The 24870-nt window shown below is 36.5% G+C and overlaps 1 protein-coding gene across 1 annotated transcript in view; it reads right to left on the reverse strand.

Moving 5' to 3' along the window:
• Nucleotides 1-17305: 17305 nt before the first annotated feature.
• Nucleotides 17306-24870, reverse strand: part of LOC150077611 (dual specificity protein phosphatase CDC14C-like) — a 271240-nt gene continuing 263675 nt past the window's right edge. Inside the window, exon 15 of the mRNA XM_090386870.1 lies at nt 17306-17761. The gene's annotated coding sequence lies outside the window, so the exon portion shown is untranslated. The remainder of the gene's footprint in view (nt 17762-24870) is intronic.

The raw sequence follows: 24870 nt of genomic DNA on the forward strand, positions 1-24870 counted from the left end.
GCAGTGCAAGAATCTCTTTCACCTCTGCCAGTGACTACTGTCAATCTATTGGTCTTTGTCTCCCCCCAGGCTAGCAGTTTTCCGACCCACCTAACACTGCCTCGATAGCATCAGCAAATATTCTTGCACCCTTTCTATTTAAGTGTATCCCATCCCTGTAGAAGCAGTCTCTCCTGTTAACAAGTACAGTCCAGGCTGAAAAAAATTCTATCCCTTGATCCTTGCACAATCTTTCCAGGGCCGAATTGATCGACAAGGCTCTCATCATATACTCCCTCCTATCGTGTCTGGGCAGAATTGCAGACACTTTCAAATTCAACCCTAATTCTCGGCTTTTGTTCAGCAGTGACCTGTACTTGATATCACTTAGCTTTGCCTTAACTATTATTAAATCTCTTTTGTTTATATTTCTATTTACCTCATTAATGTAACATACCATTTTGAAAAAGGGTTAGAAATATTAGCATTAGCATTAGCATTATTAGCATTAGCAGAGGCATATGATGCAAGAAAGCAAGCTTATTCAGCATCACCCAAAAAAAAAAAAAAAAAACCCACTTCCATTTCACCCCTCCGTTCGTTCGAAATACCTGTCCAGTTGAGCTTTAAATTTGTTTAGGCTATCAACTTCAACAACAAGTGATGGAAGTCGGTTCCACCAACCAACCACCCGCTGGCCAAAGGCAAATTTCTGCACATCTATCCGACATCCGTCCTTCCTCAATTTGAATTTATGCCCTCTCAGGTGATTATTCTGAGAAAGATGAAGAATCCCATTGGCATTGAGCATGCTCAAACCATTCAAAGCCTTATACACCTCTATCAGATCACCTCGCCGGTGCCTAGTCTCCAAACTCTGTAATTTGCAGAACTTAAGCCTTTCTTCGTAAGAGCAACCCTTTGTTCCATTTACTAATCTTGTTGCCCTTCTCTGTACCCGTTCCAGCAGCTCTACATCCTTCTTGAAATGAGGCCTCCAGACCTGTATACAGTACTCAAGATGTGGCCTTACCATTGCCTTATACAAGGGAATAATCACCTCCTTATCCCTGCTAGAAAAATTCCTGTATATCATTGACAAGACACCATGAGCTACTCTTGCAGCTCGTCTGCACTGCTCAGAGAACTTCATATCTGCCTGCACAATTACCCCCAGGTCCTTTTCATTCTCCACCACTGTCACTGTAGTACCGCAGAGTTGATACGTTGCTCTGGGGTTACTGTTTCCCATATGCAGCACTTTACATTTGTCGATGTTAAACCTCATTTGCCACCTCTCAGCCCATCTGTTCAACCTTTCCAGATCCTGTTGCAGCAGCATAGCGTCAGTATTGTCCTTAACGACCCTGCCAACCTTTGTATCATCTGCAAACTTGGACATTAAACTTGATATCCCATCATCAATATCATTCATAAACACCGAAAACAACAACGGACCCAACACTGAACCTTGAGGAACTCCACTAATAACATTAGTCCACGTTGAGCAGTGTCCATTGATTACCACTCTCTGTCTTCTGCCACTCAACCATCCCCTTATCCATAGCAGCAATTTGCCTCCAATGCCACACTGCTCCAATTTGTGCAGCAGTCTTCCATGCGCAACAGTATCAAAAGCCTTTCTAAGATCCAAATATATAATATCAAAGTTATTCCCTGCATCCAGTTCTTTTGTGACTACATCATAGTATCCAATCAAATTGGTCAGGCAAGACCTGCCCTTAACAAAACCATGCTGCGTCTGAGCTATAACTGAATTCTTGTCTAGATGATCCTGCAGTGCTTCTTTAACCAGTGCCTCCATTAATTTACCTGGAACAGAAGTTAAACTAACAGGTCTATAATTACTTGTGTCAGCCTTTGATCCTCCTTTGTGAATTGGGGTTACATTTGCACATCTCCAGTCTATGGGTACCTCCCCTGAGTCCAAGGAAGCTCTCATAATTATGGCTAAGGGTTTGCTTACTTCCTTTGCTGCCTCCTTTAATATAACTGGATAGATCCCATCCACCCCAGGTGCCTTTTTTATGTTTATCCTCAACAATCTCTCCTCCACTTTCCTCTCAGTTATTACAAAATCATCCAGCTCACTGCCAATGTTTACTTTACCTACATCATTATCCTTCCTGAATAACTCCTCATGTGTGAATGTAGATGCAAAATACTCGTTTAGATTGTTAGCCACCTGAGCAGGATTCTCAACTGTTGAACCATCAATATCCAGTGGACCAATCTGATTCACCCCTTTCCTTTTCGAGTTCAAGTATGTAAAGAACTCTTTACTGTTTTTCTTTGCATCCTTTGCCAAGGATTTTTCATAGTCTGCCTTTGCCTGCCTAATCTCCTTTGTGACTTGGTTACAGACCAACTTATATCTATCATAGGCTTCCATGTCACCCATTAATTTGTATGTATCCGATGCATTTTTCTTCTCTGCCACATGTCTCATTAGTTCATCTGACAACCATTTAGGCCTATTTTTATTTAGGTCTATATTAGGCCTATATTATTAAATCTCTTTTGTTTATATTTCTATTTACCTCATTAATGTAACATACCATTTTGAAAAAGGGTTAGAAATATGAAATTCCTAGGTGATGCACTTTCTTTGAACACTAGTGTATAATGCCAAAGTTCCTCCAAACACCCAAAATGTGTTCGTTTCGGCGGACCTTCGATACTCGATAGCAATAAAACAAGTAAGATGATTCCAAAGCGAAATAGGGGGGGGGGGGGGGGTGCAGATGAATATACAATTCAGACATCACGGTAATACAACATAAAGCACTCATCGTTATTTGTAAATAACAGTGCAGGATAGAGAAAGGGTTGAAGTTGAAAACAGAAAATTTCAAAATCCAAAATGCGCCAGTGACAGCTTTAGAAAAAGAAGATTGTTGTAGTAGTAGGGTTTTAGGAGCATCAGCGTCTAAGATGACATTGCTCAGTGTATATTAAATTTCGCGTGTTTTGAGGTCGCTTTGCTGTTTGCTGGACGAGTTTCTGGGAGGAAAAAACCATGCTACCCTCGCCTGATACCGATTAACTCAGCCACGTTGTCAAAAAGACCCATAAAAATTCTTCCGTTATCGACGGGACTCGAACTCAGGTCTTTTCCACCCAGTGTGGGGAAGACGAGATCCTACCAACTGTGCTACCGACGAGGGAAAAGAGAAAATTACAAAAATATGTTTCATTAACCATTACATTATAAAGAGAAACGTTTTCGGACAAAAGGTGAGATCAAGAGACCTCGCAATTTTTCATTTAAAGATAGCAAATCTAAATATTAAGATATTAGAACACTAGTTTAAGCAGTTGTGTTCTTCTGTAGAGCACACTAATTTCCCTTTAGATTCTGGTTTGGTGATTGTAATGATTCTCTTTCTCTCACACAACTTTTTTAATACAGACCAAAATATTTTACTGCAATCCATCAACACTTTCCCAATGGTCTATTCAATTTGGCTTGAACGAATTCCTTAGATTTGTGGAAGAATTGTTATATGTCCCTTATTGACCACTTGCTCCACTTTTTAAGAACGATTTTTAATGCTGGGATATATCTGAGGGGTTTAGAAACAGCTGTTATAAAGGCATTGTTTAAGAAAGGATTATAGGCGTACCACTGAACCCTATAAATGTTTTTATAAGACATTTGGCGAAAATCATTGAGAATTCAATCTCTAAGCAATTATAAATTTTACTTTTAATAAGATCATTAATATACTTGGATTTCACAAAAGCTTTTGATACTGTTGCACACAGAAGACTACTGACAAATTGGAGCAGTATGGCATTAAGGGCAAGTTTCTACAATGGATAAAAGGATGGTCGAGTGGGAGAAGACAGAGAGTGGTAATCAATGAGCACTGCTCTTCGTGGACTAACGTTATTAGTGGAGTCCCCCAGGGTTCGGTGTTTGGCCCATTGTTGTTTTGTATATCTATCAATGATAGTGATGAAGGTATATTACGTTTAAAGTCCAAGTTGCAGATAACACAGGTTTTCACGGTTGGTAATGACAGTATGCTACTGCAACAGGATCTAGAAAAGTTGGCCAAATGGACCGAGAAGTGGCAACTGAAGTTTAACATTGACAAATGTAAAGTACTACATATGGGTAGAAGTCATCTTAGAAAAATGTACCAACTCTGTGGTACTGCACTCAGGGAGGTGGAGAATCAAAAAGGGCTGGAGTAGTTGTGCAGTCAGATATGATGTTTTCTGAGCAGTGCAGACAGGCTGCCAGAACTAGACATGGTGTCTTGTCAATGATATACAGGGATTTTGCTAACAGGGATAGGGAGGTGATTATGCAGTATTCTAGACCTTGGAATACTTACACAGGTCTGGAGGCCTCATTTTAGGAAGGATGTAGAGTTGCTAGAACGAGTACAAAGAAGGGCAACAAGACTGATGAGGGGAACAAAGGGGTGCTCTTACCAAGAAAGTTTTGCAAATTACAGCATCTGGAGACTAGTCATCTGCGAAGTGATCTGATTGACGTGTATAAGGCCTCGAACAGGTTCAGCAGGCTGAATGCTGATGGGATTCTTCCTCTTGCTCCGATTACAAACGTGAGGGGGGCATAAACTGGAACTGAGGAAAGACAGTTGTAGAATAGATGCGCAGCAATTTGCCTTTACCCTGAAGGTAGTTGATTGTTGGAACAAACTTCTATCTGTCGTTGTGAAAGTTGATAGCTTAAATAGATTCAATGAAGAACTGGACAAAATTGGAGTGAATGGATGGGTGAAATGGAAAGCGTTGTTGGTTTATTATTATTATTATTCTTTTTTTGGCTGATGTTGTATAAGCTTGCTTTTTTGCATCATATGCCTCTGCTAATGTTCATCGTGACTTTCTTATGACAACATTAGAGATGCCCTTGGCAGAGATGAGCAAGGTTGTGTTCTCACTTTTTTAGATTTCAAAGGCATTTCACTCTGTTCCTCAAGGAATTATCTGGTTAAACATAAAAGAAAACAGTAATAGTGGGTAAGGTCTTACATCAAATATTATTTGTTCCAATGGTCAGCACTCTGAACTCTTTTCCAAACAGAGAGAATGGTTTTCGTGCATTTCCATGTTTGGTATATTTATAATGACCTATAGTATATTGCTGTCTTGACCGGAGTAACTTTAAGACTATCGTCTATGCCAATGATGTAAAAATTTACAATAACATTTCTCAGAGGCAGGACTTTGATGATTTGAATAGGATTATTGATAAGTTGGAAAGAATCTGTTATCACAGAAAAATGTTTTGTTATCTCTAAGTGATTATCACAAAAAATATTATCTGGTAAGTGCATAGTGATGACTGCATACTTTTAAAATCAAGAGTGTTTCAACACTTATATCTATCTCGTTCAGCCATAAAGGTAAGTATTATGTTTGTATTCGAAAGATTTGTTAAAGCTTCTAAGACATTGGGTTCTTTTAGAAAGGTTTAACTTTGATTTCGCTAATCCTTCTTGTCAGAAACAGTGGTTTGAAATACTTTGTAATCTCATATTGAAGTATTCTTCTCGAGTCTGGTTTCCTCGTGGTTAAATGTTAATTTTTAAAATTTAATATATCCAAAATGAAAAAATAATATATATTTAATATATCCAAAATAAAATACATGCTTAGATTTCTAACAATAAAATGGGAATTTTAAAACCAAATCAGAGAGTTGTGATTTTTTTTTTTTTTTTTTTTGTTTTTTTTTGTTTACTTCTCTTGAACTGAAGAGAGACACACGTGGCAAGTTGAAATTAAAAGCTTGGAGACGCATGCTCATATCTTTGAAGTGTGAAATCCCAAATAAAGGAATTTTCAGTTTCCTTCGATGTTCTAGCCCAATGCCAGATCATAATGAATCCGTATGCTTCCTGGAACTAGACATATCGGATGGTGGAAGTATATGGAGAAAGAAGAACAAATAAATTTAAAAAAAAAGGGGGAGGGGAGTTGATTTGACATTTGTTTGGTTGGAAATCTCTGGAGGGAAAAGTGAAATTCTCTGCTCGGAGGATGTTTGCAGCATCGTCGAGAATCCAAGTCCCGACGTTAGCCTCTCCTATTTGAAATGTTACAGTAATATCCTTCGACCCGGTACTCCCCTGATTGTGTTGGTGTACCACTACTCAATCCCTCTAAGTGATGCTTCGCTATACACGTCGCTAGGGATGCTTTTGAAAGACGTGCTCACGAAACGACGTCGGCAACGCGGTAACATTTTGTGTCCGCACGCTCAGTCTTTTAGTGTCCAATTCAATCGCGAGACAAAGTGAAGGAGAGTGTGCCAGTCCCTCGGTGACAATACTCTTCTGCCACCACCGTGCACGGGCGGGTGATAACTGCCACCGATCCGACAATCGGCTCTGGAAAGTAGTTTACAGTTCGAAGGTTGTACGGTACAGCTATACGGAGGTACGGCAAGTGAATTCGTGTCGAATCTCGCAGCGTGCACTTAAATAGGCCGTTGTATTAACTCGTGACAGAAATGCGTACCTCGAAGAAAACACTCTTCGCAATATCTGTATAGGCAAGGTGAGATAAAGCAGAGCATCCCCGAAAGACGAAAGAACCCCAACTCGCTGTGCATAACAATGGTCCACTCGATATTTTTTGGATGAATATAGAAGGGACGCCATCTGAAACAGTTCGAGCATTACGTTTTGGCCTTGGAGGTAAAAGTGACATAAATTTAATCATAAAAAAGTTTTGCTCGGTTTTCTGATTTATGATTACTTTTCTACACAATAGCTAGAAGTATAACTGAGTAAGTCACGTTTTCTACGTAAAAGACACCTGTCGAAACACACTGATCGATATCTAATCTAAACATATAAAAGAAAAACCATAAAAAGTAAAATTGTGTGAATGTTGAGTGAATGAAAGTTATTGTTCTATCTTAGCCTCTTCACAGAACAGACTGATGGCTAAGCAGGACCTCAGGGGCCTCATGGTTATCCAAGCTGACTTCGTGCTCTAGCTTTTCCTAGCTGGCATGGTATGGGATGCTGCCATTGGCCATTTGGGTAATCCCCAGGCCAGTGTGGGACAGAACTGCAAGAAGCGCACTCCACCATACGGATCTCTTTCCCTATGTTCTTTTATTCCTACCACCTGGGGTGGTTGAGTCTCCTTCCCCCAATTCCCTTCCCCACCCTGGTGGCTCACCCCACCATCCACTTCCACTCTCGTCCTCTGGACCAGAATGGCCATCTTGTAACAGAGTTCCCCTTACTGTCTCCCCTTTCAAATTAAGCAAGTGCCTCAACTATTGCCCTCACTGTTCTCTATCCCTTTTATCCCACACTCTTCCTATCTCCCCATTTTTTTAAAAAAATTATATTGGGGTCACCCGTACATGATTACATCTACCTATATATTTATTTTGTCTACAAATTGTGTGTTCTCTGTTCGATTTGCCCGTTTGCAGGACGAAAAAAACCCCAGGTTTTTTTTTGGGGGGGGGAACCTTGCTCTCTATGCCTGAGACCGACTAACTCAGCCATGCAGTGAAAAAAGCCCATTAAAGTTCCTCTCGTCAGGTTCCATAATGCATGAGGAATATTGTTGAATCCGAACGAGCACCACTATTTACAAATACTGTATACAATATTCATTAATATACAAAAAATGTTATAAGGGAACATCAATGTTAGACAGCGAAGCATGTGCACAAGGGTTGGTGAACATTCTGGAGGTAGTCATCAATATTTAATTGCATTTGTAGTGACGTAATTGCCTCGCTCTCTTCTCCCATTGGCTCGAATAAATATCACTAAGAGGAAAACTTTTTTAATGTTGGACAGATATCTCAAAAAAGAAAAAAAAATCAGACATTCCTTTGTGTCCGCATGTAACAGCTCAGCTCAAAGCAACGTGGATATATGTAATCTTCAAATTACATTTGGCTCTTTTACACAGATTTGAACCTCGCAAATATTCGGTTCCCCCGTAAATGATTATATCTACCCATATATTTATTTTGTTTGTAAATTGTTCTCTGGTCGATTTGTGTGTTTGCTGTCCAAAAAAAACCTTGCTATCTACACCTGAGACCGACTAACTCGGCCACAGAGTAAAAAAGGCCCCTAAAATTCCTCACATCATCGACGGAATTCAAACCTGGGCCTTTTCCACCCGGTGTGGGGAGGACGGTGACAATACCACTGTGCTACCCATACTGATAGTTACAAGACAGTGACTGGAAGCATAGCTCTAAGCTGTGTGCAGGGACTTTCTAGCAACTAAACAGAAGCGGGAGGATTGCAAATTATGGTGTCGCCACCCAAATCACTGACTTAAACCCAACAGAGCTCTTACGGGATCATCCAAGCCAATAAGTCTGCCTATCTTCACAAAATTTATGGGAACTTTGGAGTAATGCTAGTGAAAATGCTGTAGCCTAGTGGTCAGGCGCGCGGGTGCATAAGTACACGTGCCTTGAGTGGCCGGGGTTCAAGCCCGTGACTACTGAATACGGTGCTGTTTCTTGTATTCTGTCTATCTTGTGAACTCCTCTGACCGTTTGGTCGTCCCGGAGTATAAACAGAAAATTTATTTATTATAAATTTTTCATCTAAAATATTTTTGAGGTGCCTAGTCTCCAGACGCTGTTTCTTGGTAAGACACCCCTTTGTTCCCCTCACCAATCTTGTTGTCCTTCTCTGTAATCATTCCAGCAGTTCCACATCCTTCCTAAAATGAAGCCTCCAGACTGTGCACAGTACTCAAGGTGTGGCTTGACCATTGCCTTATACAAGAGGATAAGCAAAATCTCTGCACATCATTGCTAACAAAATCTCTGCAGGTCATTCACAATAGCCCATGACCTGCTCTAACAGCCGATCAGCACTGCTCAGAAAACTTCATATCTGACTGGACAATTACCCCCAGGTCTTTTTCATTCTCTACTACCCTGAATGTAGTACCACACAGGCAGTACATTACTCTGGGATTCCTGCTACCCATATGCAGTGTTTTGCATTTATCTATGTTGCTATTTCTCAGCTCATCTGTCCAACTTTTCTAGATCCTGCTGCAGTAACATACTGTCATTAGTTCATTAAACACCCTGCCAACTTTTGTATCATCTGCAAACTTGGACATTAAACCTGATAAGCCTTCATCCACAACATTGATTTACATTAGTCCACAAAAAGCAATGTCTATTGATTATCACTCTATGGCTTCTCCCACTCAACTATCCCTTTAGTATAAATGTATAAGTATAAATACAATAAGAAATCTTTCAGGCTGTTGTAGTAGGATTTTTAAGGAGCATCAGTGACTAAGGACATATTGCTCTGTGTATATATATATATATATATTTTATTTATTTATTTATTTATTTTATTAATAACAAGATAAACAACAAGTAACCATTACCAGTATCTGAGATCAGAACAATAAACATAATAACAATAACAGATCCAACAGGAAGATAAACATTGATATAGATTCAAACATTAAAATCATATGTACAAAAGAGGATTGCATTAAGTTAAGTTACCGGTAAAACAAATAATAATTAATCAGTTAGAGAATAGAAAATTAATGAAACACAAACTACAATAATTAGATCAGAGCTAGTCACTTTGCAGTTTAAAAGAAGAGGCAAACTTGTGGAGTTCATCAGTGGTTAGGAATTGTCAAAGAAGTCAATGAGAGAATCATTTGCTGATTCTGTTCAGTGGACTGAACTTCATAAAGTCCGTGGTGGCAGAGTCAAGGCGAAACGGTGTAAGGTTCCTGACTTGTCTACAAGGAACATTGAAGTTGATTTTGCTAGGGATATCAGATGCTTCATAAGTTCCAGTGATTACTTTGGCTAGAAGGGTGATGTCAGTAGTAACTCTTCTGGTGCACAGAGACCTCAGATGAAAGTAATCACACAGCAATTCATAATACACTGAGTGATAGAATAGAGGATCGCGATACGTAAAGTAATGGACAAATTTTTTTTTGGACTGCTTCAATTTTGTTAGTTAAAGTCTTTGTGGGAGGATTCCAGATGGGTGAACTGAATTCAAGGATTGGCAGAACAATAGTTTTATAAAGGATAACCGCATATCTGTAGTTTTTGAACTTGTATGTGTTCCGTTTGATGAATCCCAGTGTTTTGAATGCTTTGCTGGTGATTTTAAGGACATGAGCATCGAATTTAGCACTGCTGGAGAAGAGAATCCCCAAGTCGTTAACTTGGTCACACCTTTCGATGATCACAGAGTTAATACTATACTCCGTATTTATTAGTTATGGAGATCTGCTGGATGAGAAAGAGATTACTTTGCACTTCGAGGGGTTAGCAGACAAGCCATTCAGAGATAGCCACAGAGAGAATTTATTGAGAGCACATTGAAGCTGTTGAGAATCGGTAATCTCCTTCACTGCTGAGATCTTAAGATCATCTGCATAGAAAGCAACTTGAACATTGGAGGTGTAGATGAAAGAAGGAAGATCATTTACGAAAACAAGGAAGAGAAGAGGACCTAAGGGGGGAGCCTTGTGGTACTCCACTTAGTGGTATAAAACAGTCTGAGTTCACTTGATTGATGATAATGCTCAAGGAACGATAAGTTTTATAGCTGCGTAGCCATGAGAGCAAATGGTCACGGATACCATACTTGTTATGGATACTGTACTTGTTAACAGGCCAGATTGCTTCTACAGGGATGGGATACACTTAAATAGAAAGGGTGCAACAATATTTGCTGATGCTATCGAGGCAGTGTTAGGTGGTCGGAAAACTGCTAGCTTGGGGGAAGACAAAGACGAATAGATTAACAGTAGTCACTGGCAGAGGTGAAAGAGATTCTTGCACTGCTTCTATTGGAATGAGCAGAAGCCTGAAAAACAAGATGCAGGATATTTCAGAGACTGCCGGGGGTCACTGCGGTACAAGTAAACACATGGGTTGTGTTAGGGTAGCTAAGAATAGAAATAGGTGCATGTATACTTGCGTGTACACCAATGCTAGGAGTTTAGTAAATAAAATTGATGAATTTGAGGTATTGCTCAAAACATCAAAGGCAGATATTGTTGGGATATCAGAGACGTGGTGTCACACAGATATAAGGGATGCAGAACTGGAATTTGGGGAGTACAATGTCTACAGAAAGGATAGAATAGGAAGGGAGGAGAGGTTATGCTATTAGTTAAAAAACACATAAAATCCAAGGAAGTGAAGCCAGTGGACATCGCTGGAGAGTGCAGTGTCGAGTCACTTTGGTGTGACATAAGTGATAGGCCTTACCTTAGTGATAGGCCATTTGTCGTTAAAACAAACCAGTCTTTTTCAGACATTTCTTATTTCTCTAGGGGAGTACCTCAAGGCTCACTTCTCGGACCGATCCTATTTGTTCTTTACATTAATGAATTTCTCTCTCATCTTCCATCTTCCCACCTAGTAGCGTATGCCGATGACATTTCCATTCTAATCACTGATAAAGACCCTAACCAACTTCAATGCAAGATCTCTGATCTGCTCTCTGAAATGCATAGTTGGCTTCAAAAGAATCAGCTGATACTAAACCCAGAAAAATCCAAATATATGGTGTTTAGGACGAAAAATAAACCATTGAATATTGATTTCGAAATAACATACAAAGGAAAACAACTGGAAAGGGTGAATGATACCAAGTTTCTAGGAATCTGGCTAGATGACAAGCTGAGTTGGGATAAACAAATGATCACCTTACGAAAGAAAACTTCGTCACTAGCAGGAATACTCGCCCGAGCCTCTGCCTGGGTACCTCCTTCCCTTCTCAGACTAGTATTCCTTTCCTTAATACAGCCTCACTTCACATATGGAATTATCTCATGGGGTACGACCAGTCAATATAACCTTAAGAGAATCAATTCAATTGTTAATCGATGCGTTCGTTCAATTTTGGGCCTTCCCTGAAATGCATCGGTGACTTCGAGATATAAGGAAGCGAGACTCTTAAGCATCTACCAACTGATACAAAAAGCTGAAGCGGTCTTTGTCTACAATGCTTTGAAAACACCAAACTTTCCTCCTCTCTTCAGATCCTTTTTTATAACAATAGAAGAAGAAGGAATAAGATACAAAATTTGTATAATTTAAGAAATGAAGCGAACCTGAAGGTTCCGCTTTTCAGAAAAGCCATAGGCCAGAAAAATATAAAATACAGAGGCGCAAAAACCTGGAATAATCTTCCTGAAAACATCAAAAATGCCATTTCACTAAGCAAGTTCAAGAAGCTCCTGACTGAACACATCACCAGGGAGGCCTGATCTAAATCACCTTCCACTCAACTCCTGAACTTTCCACAATGCATACCAGTTTGGAAATTGTGTAAACAAGTTGAAGGAATAGCTGTCATAAATTGTAACATTCTATGCAATTATTTCATAATTTTTCTTTCATACTTGTTATTGTAAAAGTACTCACAATGTAATTATAAGTATGTACTGTTGTTAACCAAGCGACATGTGTGGTTGGTTTACGTAGTCTCGGTAATGGAATGTAGAAACATGTCCGATTCATGATGTATCTGTTTTTATTGTTATCTTTTTCAAAGGGAACATCCCCTAAAAAGCCTCTGGCTTATGTGTTCTCCCTCCCTTCTTGCTGTTATCTCCCAACAATTGTAACACAAAATAGGGATAAATAAATTATCAAATCAAATTATCAAATTATCAAATAAGCATTGGGAGATCAAAATTGAGAGTAGGAGTGTGCTATAGGCCTAATGACTCTGATGAGTATAATAAGAAACTGTACAGGGAAATAGAGTAGGCCAGTAAATCAGTATTATAATGGGAGATTTTAATTTCCCAGATATTGACTGGAATTTGGGGGCTGGTCACTCACACACTAGCAAGGTTTTTGTGGATTTATTGGATGATTGTTTTCTACATCAGCATGTTCAGGAGGCAACTAGAGGGAAGAATACTCTTGATTTGATTATCAGCAGTGATTCTTCATGCATTAAGAATCTGCAGATAAATGAACCACTAGGTGGCAGTGATCACAGTGTGCTGAAGTGGGATTTACTCAAAGAGCTAACTACCATTAGGGGTAAAGGGAAGGGTTATTGCTTTCGTAAAGGCGACTACGATGGACTGAGACAGTATTTAAATTCTATACAGTGGGACCAACTGATGATGTTACCAACAGCAAATTCAAAATGGGAAGCATTCAAAGAACTTATCTTGGAAGCTACTAGGCTTTACATACCAACTAAGAAATATTGTTCAAGGTTTAGGCCAAAATGGATGTCAGATGAACTAATGAGACACACGGCAGAGAAGAAAAATGCATGGGATACATACAAATTAACACATGACACAGAAGCCTATGATAGATACAAGTTGATCTGTAACCAAGTTACAAAGGAGGTTAGGCAGGCGAAGGCAGATTACGAGAAATCTTTGGCAAGGGATGCAAAGAAAAACAGCAAAGAGTTCTTTACTTATGTAAACTCTAGAAGGAAGGGGATGAATCAGATTGGTCCACCTGATATCGATGGGTCAACTGTTGATGATCCTGCTCAGGTAGCTAACAAACTAAATGAATATTTTGCATCGACATTCACACATAAGGAGTTATTTAGCGAGGGGAAAGCCAGAGGTGTATTCAACTCTAGAAGTAAGCTAGAGAATCTTGTAATAACTGAGAGTCAAGTGGAGGAGAAATTGTTGAAGATAAACACAAGAAAGGCACCCGGGGTGGATGGGATCTATCCAGTTATATTAAAGGAGGCAGCAAAGGAAGTAAGCAAACCCTTAGCCATAATTATGAGTGAGAGCTTCCTTGGACTTAGAGGAGGTACCCACAGACTGGAGATGTGCAGATGTGACCCCAATTCACAAAGGAGGATCAAAGGCTGACACAAGTAATTATAGACCTGTGAGTTTAACTTCTGTTCCAGGAAAATTAATGGAGGCACTGGTTAAAGAAGCACTGCAAGATCATCTAGACAAGACTTCAGTTATAGCTCGGACACAGCATGGTTTTGTTAAGGGGAAGTCTTGTCTGACCAATTTGAATGGAACTATGATGCAGTCACAAAAGAACTGGATGCAGGGAATAACTTTGATATTATATACTTGGATCTTAGAAAGGCTTTTGATACTGTTGCACATGGAAGACTGCTGCACAAATTGGAGCAGTGTGGCATTGGAGGCAAATTGCTGCTATGGAAAAAGGGGTGGTTGAGGGGGAGAAGACAGAGAGTGGTAATCAATGGACACTGCTCATCGTGGACTGTTATTAGTGGAGTCCCTCAGGGTTCAATGTTGGGTCCATTATTGTTTTCTGTATTTATAAATGATATTGATGATGGTATATCAAGCTTAATGTCCAAGTTTGCAGACGATTCAAACGTTGGCAGGGTTGTCAAGGATACTACTGACACTATGCTGCTACAGGATGGTGAAAGGTTGAGCAGATGGGCTGTGAGGTGGTAAATGAAGTTTAACATTGACAAATGTAAAGTACTACATATGGGAAACAGCAACCCCAGAGCAACGTATCAACTCTGTGGTACTACACTGACAGTGGTAGAGAATGAAAAGGACCTGGGGGTAATTGTGCAGGCAGATATGAAGTTCTCTGAGCAGTGCAGACGGGTTGCAAGAGTAGCTCATGGTGTCTTGTCAATGATATACAGGAATTTTTCTAGCAGGGATAAAGAGGTGATTATTCCCTTGTATAAGGCAATGGTCAGGCCACACCTAGAGTACTGTATACAGGTCTGGAGGTTTCATTTCAAGAAGGATGTAGAGCTGCTGGAACGAGTATAGAGAAGGGCAACAAGATTAGTGAATGGAACAAAGGGGTACTCTTATGAAGAAAGGCTTAAGTTTTGCAAATTACAGTGTCTGGAGACTAGGCACCAGCAAGGTTATCTGATAAAGGTGTATAAAGCCTTGAATGGTTTGAGCATGCTCAGTGCTGATGGGATTCTTCCTCTTGCTCAGAATAATCACCTGAGAGGGTATAAATTCAAATTGAGGAAAGACAGATGTAGGATAGAAATGAGGAAATTTGCCTTTAGCCAGCAGGTAATTGGTTGGTGGAATAGACTTCCATCCCTTGTCATGGAAGTTGATAGCCTAAATAAATTTAAGGCTCAGCTGGACAGGTATTTCAAACGAACGGAGGGGTGAAGTGGAAGTGGAGTTTGTTTTTTTTTTTTTTTGGCTGATGCTGCATAAACTTGCTTTCTTGCATCAAATGCCTCTACTAATGCTAATGCTAAATAAGTTTATGTAGTGCTTACATTTGTAACATGATTTACCAAAAAAAAAAAAAAAAAAAAAAAAAAAAAAAAAAGGAGGCAAAAAGCAGCAACATTTACGTAGAACTACGGACATTTCATTTATGTGCATCTAACGTAGTACCCATTTATTCCTCCAACACACACACACACACACGCACACACAATATCCAGCATTTCAGTTACAATATATGGTTCTTGACTAGACTATGTGATATGTATGGAAAAAAAAAAAATAATAATAATTGATGAATTTCTTTTGGTCGAAATTTGGGAAAGGTTGACAAATCATTCTAACAAAGAGAAATATAAAATTTCATGAAAATACATCTACTAGGAGTCAAGGAGTCAAAGTGGATGGATGAAAAAAAAAATAATAATAAATAACTGTCAGATTTCTATTGGTCCAATTTTAATGAAATTTTGGATGGCACAACAAATCTTTCTAAAACACCCAAATATAAAATTTCATTAAAATCCATCTATTAGTATCCAAGTTATCACATTAGGACAATGAGCATTATACACATGTATGCTAATATACCTGAAAAAAAAAATGATCCACCTTAATATGAAGTCCGATAGCTTCGAAATGATCTTCTGAGTGGTGGTATCCTCTGAAAATAAATAACAGTAGTCTTCTCTACTAGAGAAGCGTTACTTATTTGAAGTAGTGCAAAATATCGTTATCTCGTTGTGAAGGCAACCTTCTCATATTGAAGGCAATATGAGATACAATTAAAACGATGCCCTTTACACTACTTACGTAGTTCAAATTGATGGGTTAACTATGGTGTATCTACCCTGATATTATATAGTTGATTACCACAACCCATAAGAATTATGCCTTGTGCATTTCGTTTTAAAAAAAAAATTAACTTATTAACAAAACACTAAAATGTATTGTTTTTAGTAAAACCACTATTGGGACAATACAAACGGGTATGCACAAGCCATTCCATATTGTTTGGTTATTTCTCTGCTCAAAGCCCATGCAGAGCAGCAGAGAAATGTCCATATGGATGAATGGGTCAATAATGAAAGGATCAGTATTAACATTAGTTTTAGTTTTTAGTATTAGATTAAACACAGAAACAATGTTGCAAATAAATTGTATATGCACTAATAGACTTCTATTAGTGAAGCATTACTTATTCGAAGTAGTACAATACATGGTAACTCATTGTGAAGGTAGTTACAATACGAGAAATAATTAAATCGATGCCTTTACACTACTTATGTAGTTTTTCATTATGAATTCACTCTGGTGCATTTACACCAATATTTTATAGTATTATTATTTATAAGGAATAGTAAAAGATGAGCTAGACTGGAATGAATTTATTTAACTGTTCCTTCAATTATGTTAGATTATATGTCATTATTATATTATCTACTACAAGAAATAAGAAGATACTAACTGAATTCATAAATTTATTAGTATTCTTCCAATACAAATTTATTTTCCATATATTTTACAATAGTGCACAAGAGAAAAACAAAAAAGATTACAGTAAAGTCTTTTTAGAAACTTAAAGATATAGCTAGGCAAGTGTGTGCGTGTGTGTGTCTGTGTATATATGTATATATATATATATATATAAATAAATACATATAAAACAATGAAGTGCTACATTATCCATGAGGCCACTATTGCTACTTGTAAGGTATTTTACGTCTGAGCATATTAATAAAAAAAATAACTACCAAACATTATGCATTCACAAGTAGTAAATGAATATATGGGAAGTCCTTGTCTTTTCATCAGACTGATTTGAGTTGATTTGCAATTTTTTTTTAATCCACAATAACATCACAAGCAAATTTCAATCCATGTTATTACAGTAATCTGACTTGCACTTATGGAAAGTAGGATTACATATATATTAATACAGTTTTGCATACAGCTCTGCATGCAAAGAAAAACATAGCCACTTAGCCAATTTGCATTTTGTAATAAACCACTCTGTACTTTTTGCTATATTTATCTCATTTAAAAATTTAATTCAAGCTTTTGTTTTATTTCTTTCATTCATAATAATGGCTTGTAAAAAAGAAAAGGTTATTAATTTCTTGAGAGAAACATCAGGTTATTGGAATGTTTTCTATAAAGTTTTTACTTTAATTTATTTCAATAAATTTACTTTGCCAAAACAGTTTTTAATGTGTTTCTTGGAAAAGGTTATTAATTACTGACTTACATTCACTGCATGTGATGATAAAGTTTTGTTTTTAGTTCTGCACACAAACATATGTTATTCAATTTTTTTTAATATAAGATGAGTTCATCACTGACATAACACAAATAATTTGATGAACTTACATCATATTGAATTTTTGACATCCAACCTCAGGTACCTATATGAAGTTATCTCATCAGTCTGGTTCTTGACAGACTCTGGTGCTAAACATCTATGTAATTTTAGCATTTGTGATTTAATATTTCATTCTTAAAAATGGCTGATAAAAAGCAGAGGTCAGCACTCAACTGACAGTCTTATAAAGAACTGAAACAAATTACCTATACATTAGAAGTGAACAGAAAAATGGCAACTTTGCTTTCACTTCTAATGTAAAAAAAAATACATAGACGAAACTGTTAAAAGTCTACTACTACAACTGTGCATATAATTCTTAAAGAAACTTACTTAACTTAATGTATAACTATTTAAAGCACTTAATATTCACATTTATAAAAATGTTGCACATCAGTCAGGAGTATAACTTCCTGTTATATATATATATTTTTTTTTCCATGGGAAAACTGGTTTTACTTTATGTCACCTTTTTCTAGGACTGTAACCTACTAAAAGTCTGAGGCCACCCGTACTCTCAAAAGGAATTTGAAAGAATTAAAAAAGAAATTCATATTTACCACAACTCATATTAAATGATAGAAATAAATATATCTCTTCATTAATATTCCTAGCTTATTTCTCAAGAAAGAGGAATATCTATTTCATAAAAAACTACTAACTAAATTTAATTTAAAAATAAGATTTTAAACAAAGTTTTCATTTGAAACGTAATAATGTAAAGATACATATGAACACATCTAAGACCTGAAATATTTTCATTTGCTTGAACAATTTATTTATTCCCAGAAAATAACTTTTACCTGTAATAATTGCAGTACTGTTATCAGTACTTTACAATACAAAAATTTCTGTATCTTTGCTATAATTATTATTATTATCATTATAATGAATGCAATTTAAGTACTGTGATAAAGTGAGTAGATGCAAGTAATATTCAATGTGCAATTTAAAGAAATACTAAAATTATATTGTTTGTATAATGTAACTTGTTAATACAAGGGGGTGACCAAAAAAGATTGAGACTAATTTTCCTACATATAATGTAGAATGATTATTAGTGATAACTTATATACATTTAAATCTCAGATATTCATCTCCAACATATATATACCCACAACAAAAATAATGAATAAACACCAAGTCAATGTGAAATTCTGTCTCCTACACAACAAACACTAATAGAAACATCAGAACTTTTGCTTATTTGCCTATGAAAAATGTGTTGCACCCAAATCCACTGTATATTTAGATGACATAAGAAGTTCAATGATGGAAGAACTAGCACAACATGACCCTAACCTAGGGAATCTATCGATATCTGATCTAACAATGGGTACAGCATCTACTATCATCCTTGACACAAACTGCACTTAGGAAAGAAGCCTTGGGTATTAGTTATGGGAGCACACAAAACATTTTTAAAGAACATTAATGAATGACACATGTTTGTTACCTTAGGGTCCATTGACTCCTTACTCCTAAACAAAAATCTGGACAATATTATAGGGAAGCTATGAAGACAATGAATCAGAATGTGGAGCCAGAAAGGACCTGATCTGAAAATGTCTGGATAGCACCATGACATTTTCTGCACGCTTCATCATGACAATTCTGGAGTGCTCACTGTCTCAACTGATGAGGAAAGCCTACATAAAAGCAAGAAAACAGTTCCCCACGCTCCTTATATGCCAAATCTTGGCCCTTGCAACTGTTTTCTATTTCCTATTTCCCTTTTAGCAAACTCAAGGATGAACTAAAAAATTAGCATTTTTCCATCAAACACTGAGATAATAAACATTTGGAATATCTTCAGTTGTCTCTCAAACAATATTTTCTCTGAATTGATTAGAGATATAGAGAGATGGGATAAGCATATTGAAGTAGATGGGGCTTATATTGAAAAGAAATAATCATCAGAATAAAACACAAATTGTCTCAGTCATTTTTGATCACTTCTCATATCAGTGTTCATATATATATATATATATATATGAAATTTTCATACTGAGGGGGAAGAACTCGTATTATTATAGTTAACAAAGTAACTAAGGGCTATACTACTGCTGAAATACTGAAGGTACATGCTACCTACCAAAGTACCTAATAAACATAAGTAACTAGTAATTATTATAATTTTCTTGAAAATTATAATAAATATTATGAAAATTATTCAATCAGATATCTAGTAGTGAACTCAGCAGCTTTCTCTAGTGGAGGCTGAAGATCAAAGCTACTGCTTTTACCTGAAGAAAATTACACCCCCCCCCTCTCTCTCTCTCTCTCTTTTTTAAATCCAATCACTTTGTGAGGGGATGAGACTTGGCAGCCTCCCCATCACCTGTGTACACATCTACTTATAAGCTATGGCAAGTACACAGAAGAGACTACAGTTTATTCAATTACATATTTAAGTAAAATTTTAAAAGGGCTGATTATTACAAATATAAAACTTTCTACATTCTTTACATTGTGAATCAACACTGAAAATAAGTAAATAATAGACATCAGTAATCATAATACATTTTGTTACTAGAAATAGATTCTGAACTACATAATTTGATTTTAAAAATTTTCAAAACATAAGGGCAGGCTACCATTATTTAAATCTTGGATCATTTGGATAATGGTGGCCCTTATGCTGAGAAATTTTTTTTCATGATCCAAAATTTTTGCATAATTATTTTTTAGTTTAACATTTAAAATGTAGTGTCAGTCACTATTGCCTTATAGCCTTCCAGTGAGATTGGGTTCAATGGGTGATATTTTTAAATTATATTTTACTTCAAATAATGATCTAGTTATTGTAGTTGGTTGTTATTATCATTGGTTATGTTTCGCATATTACCCAAAATCCCATGGAACACGTTGGGATCACAGGAAAGATTGTTAGATTGCTAGGTGGTTTGTTTGTTTGTTATTTGACTTTTAGGAGCATTAGCAACTAAGGCCATATTGCTCCGGGGATATGCTGTGGTCATTCCCTGACCTTTCCGCTTCCTCCATATTTGGTAGTCACGGGCTCAAACCCCGGTCAAATCAAGAAGCATATGCTATGCACTGCTGCTCCTGCCCGCCTGGCTACAAAAGCACCTTGCTTGGTGGCTGCAGGACAGGAGGCAGAGGATAGCTACTGAGGATTGTGACTAATGGTTCACCTCAGATTGGGTTAAGTTAGAAGTGGGGTTTTGCAAGGATCGGTACTGGGACAAATATTGTTTCTGATTTCATTAAATGACACTGACTAAGGGATAAAAATGCGATGGCAGGATGATGTCAGGAAGGGTGCTTTATGATCAGCACTCATTAAGGGTGATTTAGATAGATAGGTGTCAAGAATAGTTAGAAAAGTCACACTTATGTTTATATGCAGCATAATGAAAGACCTTACACTTGGCAATGAATTAAAAACAGAAGAGGAAGAAATGGATTTGGAGGAGGTAATGATGTGGATGGATATGAAGTACTCATGCAATGCTATTTCTTTGAAAAGTATATACTGATGCAATGCTATTTCTTAGAAAAGTATATACTGATGCAGTGCTATTTCTTAGAAAAGAAAAGAAAACAAGTTTCACTGCTGGGAACAACAAGGTTCAAAAAACCAAGACTGTTTGTGTAGTTATTTCAAACAGTAAAAAATTAATTTCTCAGTAAACACATACTTTATAATTACATTAATAGTTTAGATCTAGTATATGTTTACACAAATAAAATGTCAAAGGAACTAAAAATACTTTAGGAACAAAATTATTTACATTCAGTAACATAAACATTTCTTAAAGTAACAAATAATTACATTGAAGTTCATGACAAAGTTGTTTTAAAGAGTATGAAATAACAAAAATTGTATATGGTTACAGGAGGATATTGGAATGTTGCAAAAATCTGAGAAAATTTTATTTGCAAAATGCAACATAAATAAAAATAAAATGTGAAAAAAAAAAAAAAAAAAAAACTGATATGAAAGCGGAGATATCATATACTATTCCAAATTATATGAAATTGAATATTGGATACTTATCACATAACAAAAGTGATATTATACTATTATACCAAGTCTCCAACTCTTGTTATTTAAGAAAATTATTGATATATACAGAATGGAATTTTTCCTGGAAGGAGGGAGGGAGGGGGATAGAGGGGGGGGTAGTTTGGCACCTCAGCCGATAAGGGCACACTGCACTATGCTTAAAGAAACATATAAGTTTGGGTATTAATTTCTTAATGGTATACACAAAAACAAATTAATAAAAATTAAATAAACAAGGCTGCAATTAAAGTATGGTACAAATTTAGTACCTGTGAAAATCGGAAAATATTTGACACTAGGTTTGTCTGCTAAAAGTTTCCTGAATGTAGGTTCTTGATAGTATGCCGAGGAGAAAGAGAGAGGGAAAAAAAAAAAAAAAAGCTTTCCCTTCATTATTACACACTGGCAATTCAATTATACATACCGATAGGACTACTTCTGGCAGAGAATGATTGTTAATGGGCACTGCTCTTCACTGACTAATGTTATTAGTCCTGGAGTTCCCCAGGATTCAGTGCTGGGTTCATTGTTGTTTTCAATATTTATCAATGGTATATCATTTATACCATTTGTTTGTCTAAGTTCATACCATTTATACCATTTGTTTAATGTCTAAGTTTGCAGATGATACAAAGGTTGGCAGAGTGGTTAATGACAGTCATCAGGATGAGCTACTGCAACAAGATTTAAGAAAATCTGCTGGAATGGGTGTAGAGACAGGTAACTAGATTGATGAAGGGAGCAAAAGTGTGCTCATACCTAGAAAGGCTTCAGTTTTGCAAATTGCAGCATCTTGAGATTAGGCACCTGCAGGACGATCTGCGTGAGGTGTTTAAAGACTTAAATGGATTGAGTAAGCTGAATGTTAATGGAATTCTTCCACTTGCTGAGAGTATACACATGAGGGGGCCTAAATTCATGAGGAAGGATGGTTGCAGGATAGGTGTGTGGAAGTTTTCCTTCATCCAGCAAGGGGTTGATTGTTGGAACAGGCTTGCTTCCATTGTTGCAGAAGTGGATGGGTTGAATAATTTCAAGGAAGAACTAGCCAATTTCTTGGAGGGTAAGGATGGGTGAACTGATACCTTTTTTTGGCTGATGCTATATAAGCTTGCTTTCTCGCATCATTTGCCATTACTACTACTAATTCACATAAGTCATTTTGGAAGTTCTGCCTCTTATTAGGTATAAATGTGTCAGGCAACTTCAAATCAATCCTAAGCTGCACTAAAATTACTTCTTGTTATATCTCCCACAAATTTAAGGCCCAATATATAAATGCATTTAACTTGCTATAATTTGTCAGTGCTTTGTTCATTTTAAGTAACATGCCATTTTAAAATGCAAAAAACTGTAAAGCTCTTTTGTAATCTAGATATGGAACTTAAGGATGACATGTTTCTGAGGGTATCACTGATTTTGTTATTATATTAAAACAATATTGCCTCAACCGACAACTAATAAAATAAAATAAAAACCAAAAGTTTATCAAAACAAAAATATATAACTAAAAATTAAACTGTGCTAAAAATAAAACTAAAACAAATTAATTAAAATACAGTCACTCTCCGGCTTATGTAATACTCTACTTATGGAAATTTGACTTAATGAAGTTTTTGCCGGCGGTTGCAAACCAAAAAATCGTGGAAAAAATGTATTTTGCATCCCTTAAGAATAAATGGAGGTATCGTGAAAATATCGTAATGTGAACCCAATAACACATTGGTTTTTTTTTGGTAATTCGTTCCAAGACTGTGGAAGTTGAATTTTTTGCTATATAACTAAGCTGTTTATCTTTCTAAAAGGTCATTTTTATAATGGAAATTGCACTACACTTTCATTGTTATCATATGTTCTGTTATAAGAATCTATTTTGAACACCTTTGTGATATTTTTCTAAAACACATTTCTGAAGATCACTACCATAAAACAATAAAAACAATTTGCACTTTCTGGTTTATTGGGCTTTTCTGTTATTGCATCTAATTATAAACGGGTAGTAAACTCAACCTTATTGCATTTTTGATAATACCAATAACTGGAATTTTGTGGGTTTTTACATTACAGTATTATGATGAAATGAGTTCCTCTTCACTGAAATCTTCAATCATATAAAAAACAAATTTTCAGAATCTTCTCTTTATTCCTATTTACTTATTATAATTGTGAAGGGAAAGGGACCAATGAAAAGTGCAAGTGCTGGCAGTGCTAGGAAAGGGAAAAAATTGATTTAGAAAGGAAGATGATTAATTAAGAAGTACGAAGCAGGACAACGTTTGTCATCTATTAGGTCTCGCTGCTTCAACAGTGAATACTATTTTAAGGGACAGTATCGAAGATGGAAAAGTTATTAATAATATGGATGGAAAATCAGATTCAGAAACAAGTGCCCCTGAGTCCATTCAAGCAAAAGCAAGCAGTATTTATGAAGATATTAAGGATAAGTACTGCGAACCCAAGCCAAGTTCATGGCAACCAATTGGTGGTTTAACAGGTTCAAGTGTCACGCTGGTTTCCAAAACATTAAAGTATGTGGTGAAGTCGCCAGTGCCGATTCTGCTGCTGCAGAGAAATTTTGTGAAGTGTTGGAAAAAATTCCTTCTATATTGCCACAGCCCTCAACTTCTGCAGCAGCGTGCTTAACAGCTGAAGAGTTAATTCTGGCAATGATGCTTGAAAGACAAAACTTGCTGACCTTATGCCTGTCTCCTCTCTCTTTTTGTAATTTTATAATTTTGATGAAATTTTTGTAATTTTGTACACTTGTCATTTTTCCTGCACATCAGATAAAAAAATTGAATAAATAATTTAATTTACATGTTAGTCGAACATTTCTTTTTTGCTTTAATCAAATTCAATCAAATTTGCAAGTGCTGCATAAGCATTTAGGGAAATTCTGACTTACATAGAGTTCTGCAGAACACAACACTTACGTAAGTTGGGGAGTAGCTGTACTAAGTTATATTAAAAGCATAAAATTAAGCAAATGGAGAAAGTTGCTTTCAAGACGAAGAGTCTTGTCAACTCTGAGTTGCTTTTTATTTTTAACACGTTTAATTTTTAATTATATATTTTTGTTTCAATAAACTTTTGGGTTTTTATTTTATTTTATTAGCAGTTGAGGCAATATTGTTTTTTAGTATGGTTAACCCTAAGGCTCAAGGCCTTTTCTCTAATGAGTTTGCTACTATGTGGGACAATTCGTTTCCTCTAAAATTTTATTTGATATTAAAAAAAAAAAAAAAATCAGAATATCATATCGCTTTAC

Source organism: Mastigoproctus giganteus, chromosome 12, assembly GCF_048544385.1.
Source record: "Mastigoproctus giganteus isolate SK-2022 chromosome 12, ASM4854438v1, whole genome shotgun sequence".
NCBI lineage: Eukaryota > Metazoa > Arthropoda > Arachnida > Uropygi > Thelyphonidae > Mastigoproctus > Mastigoproctus giganteus.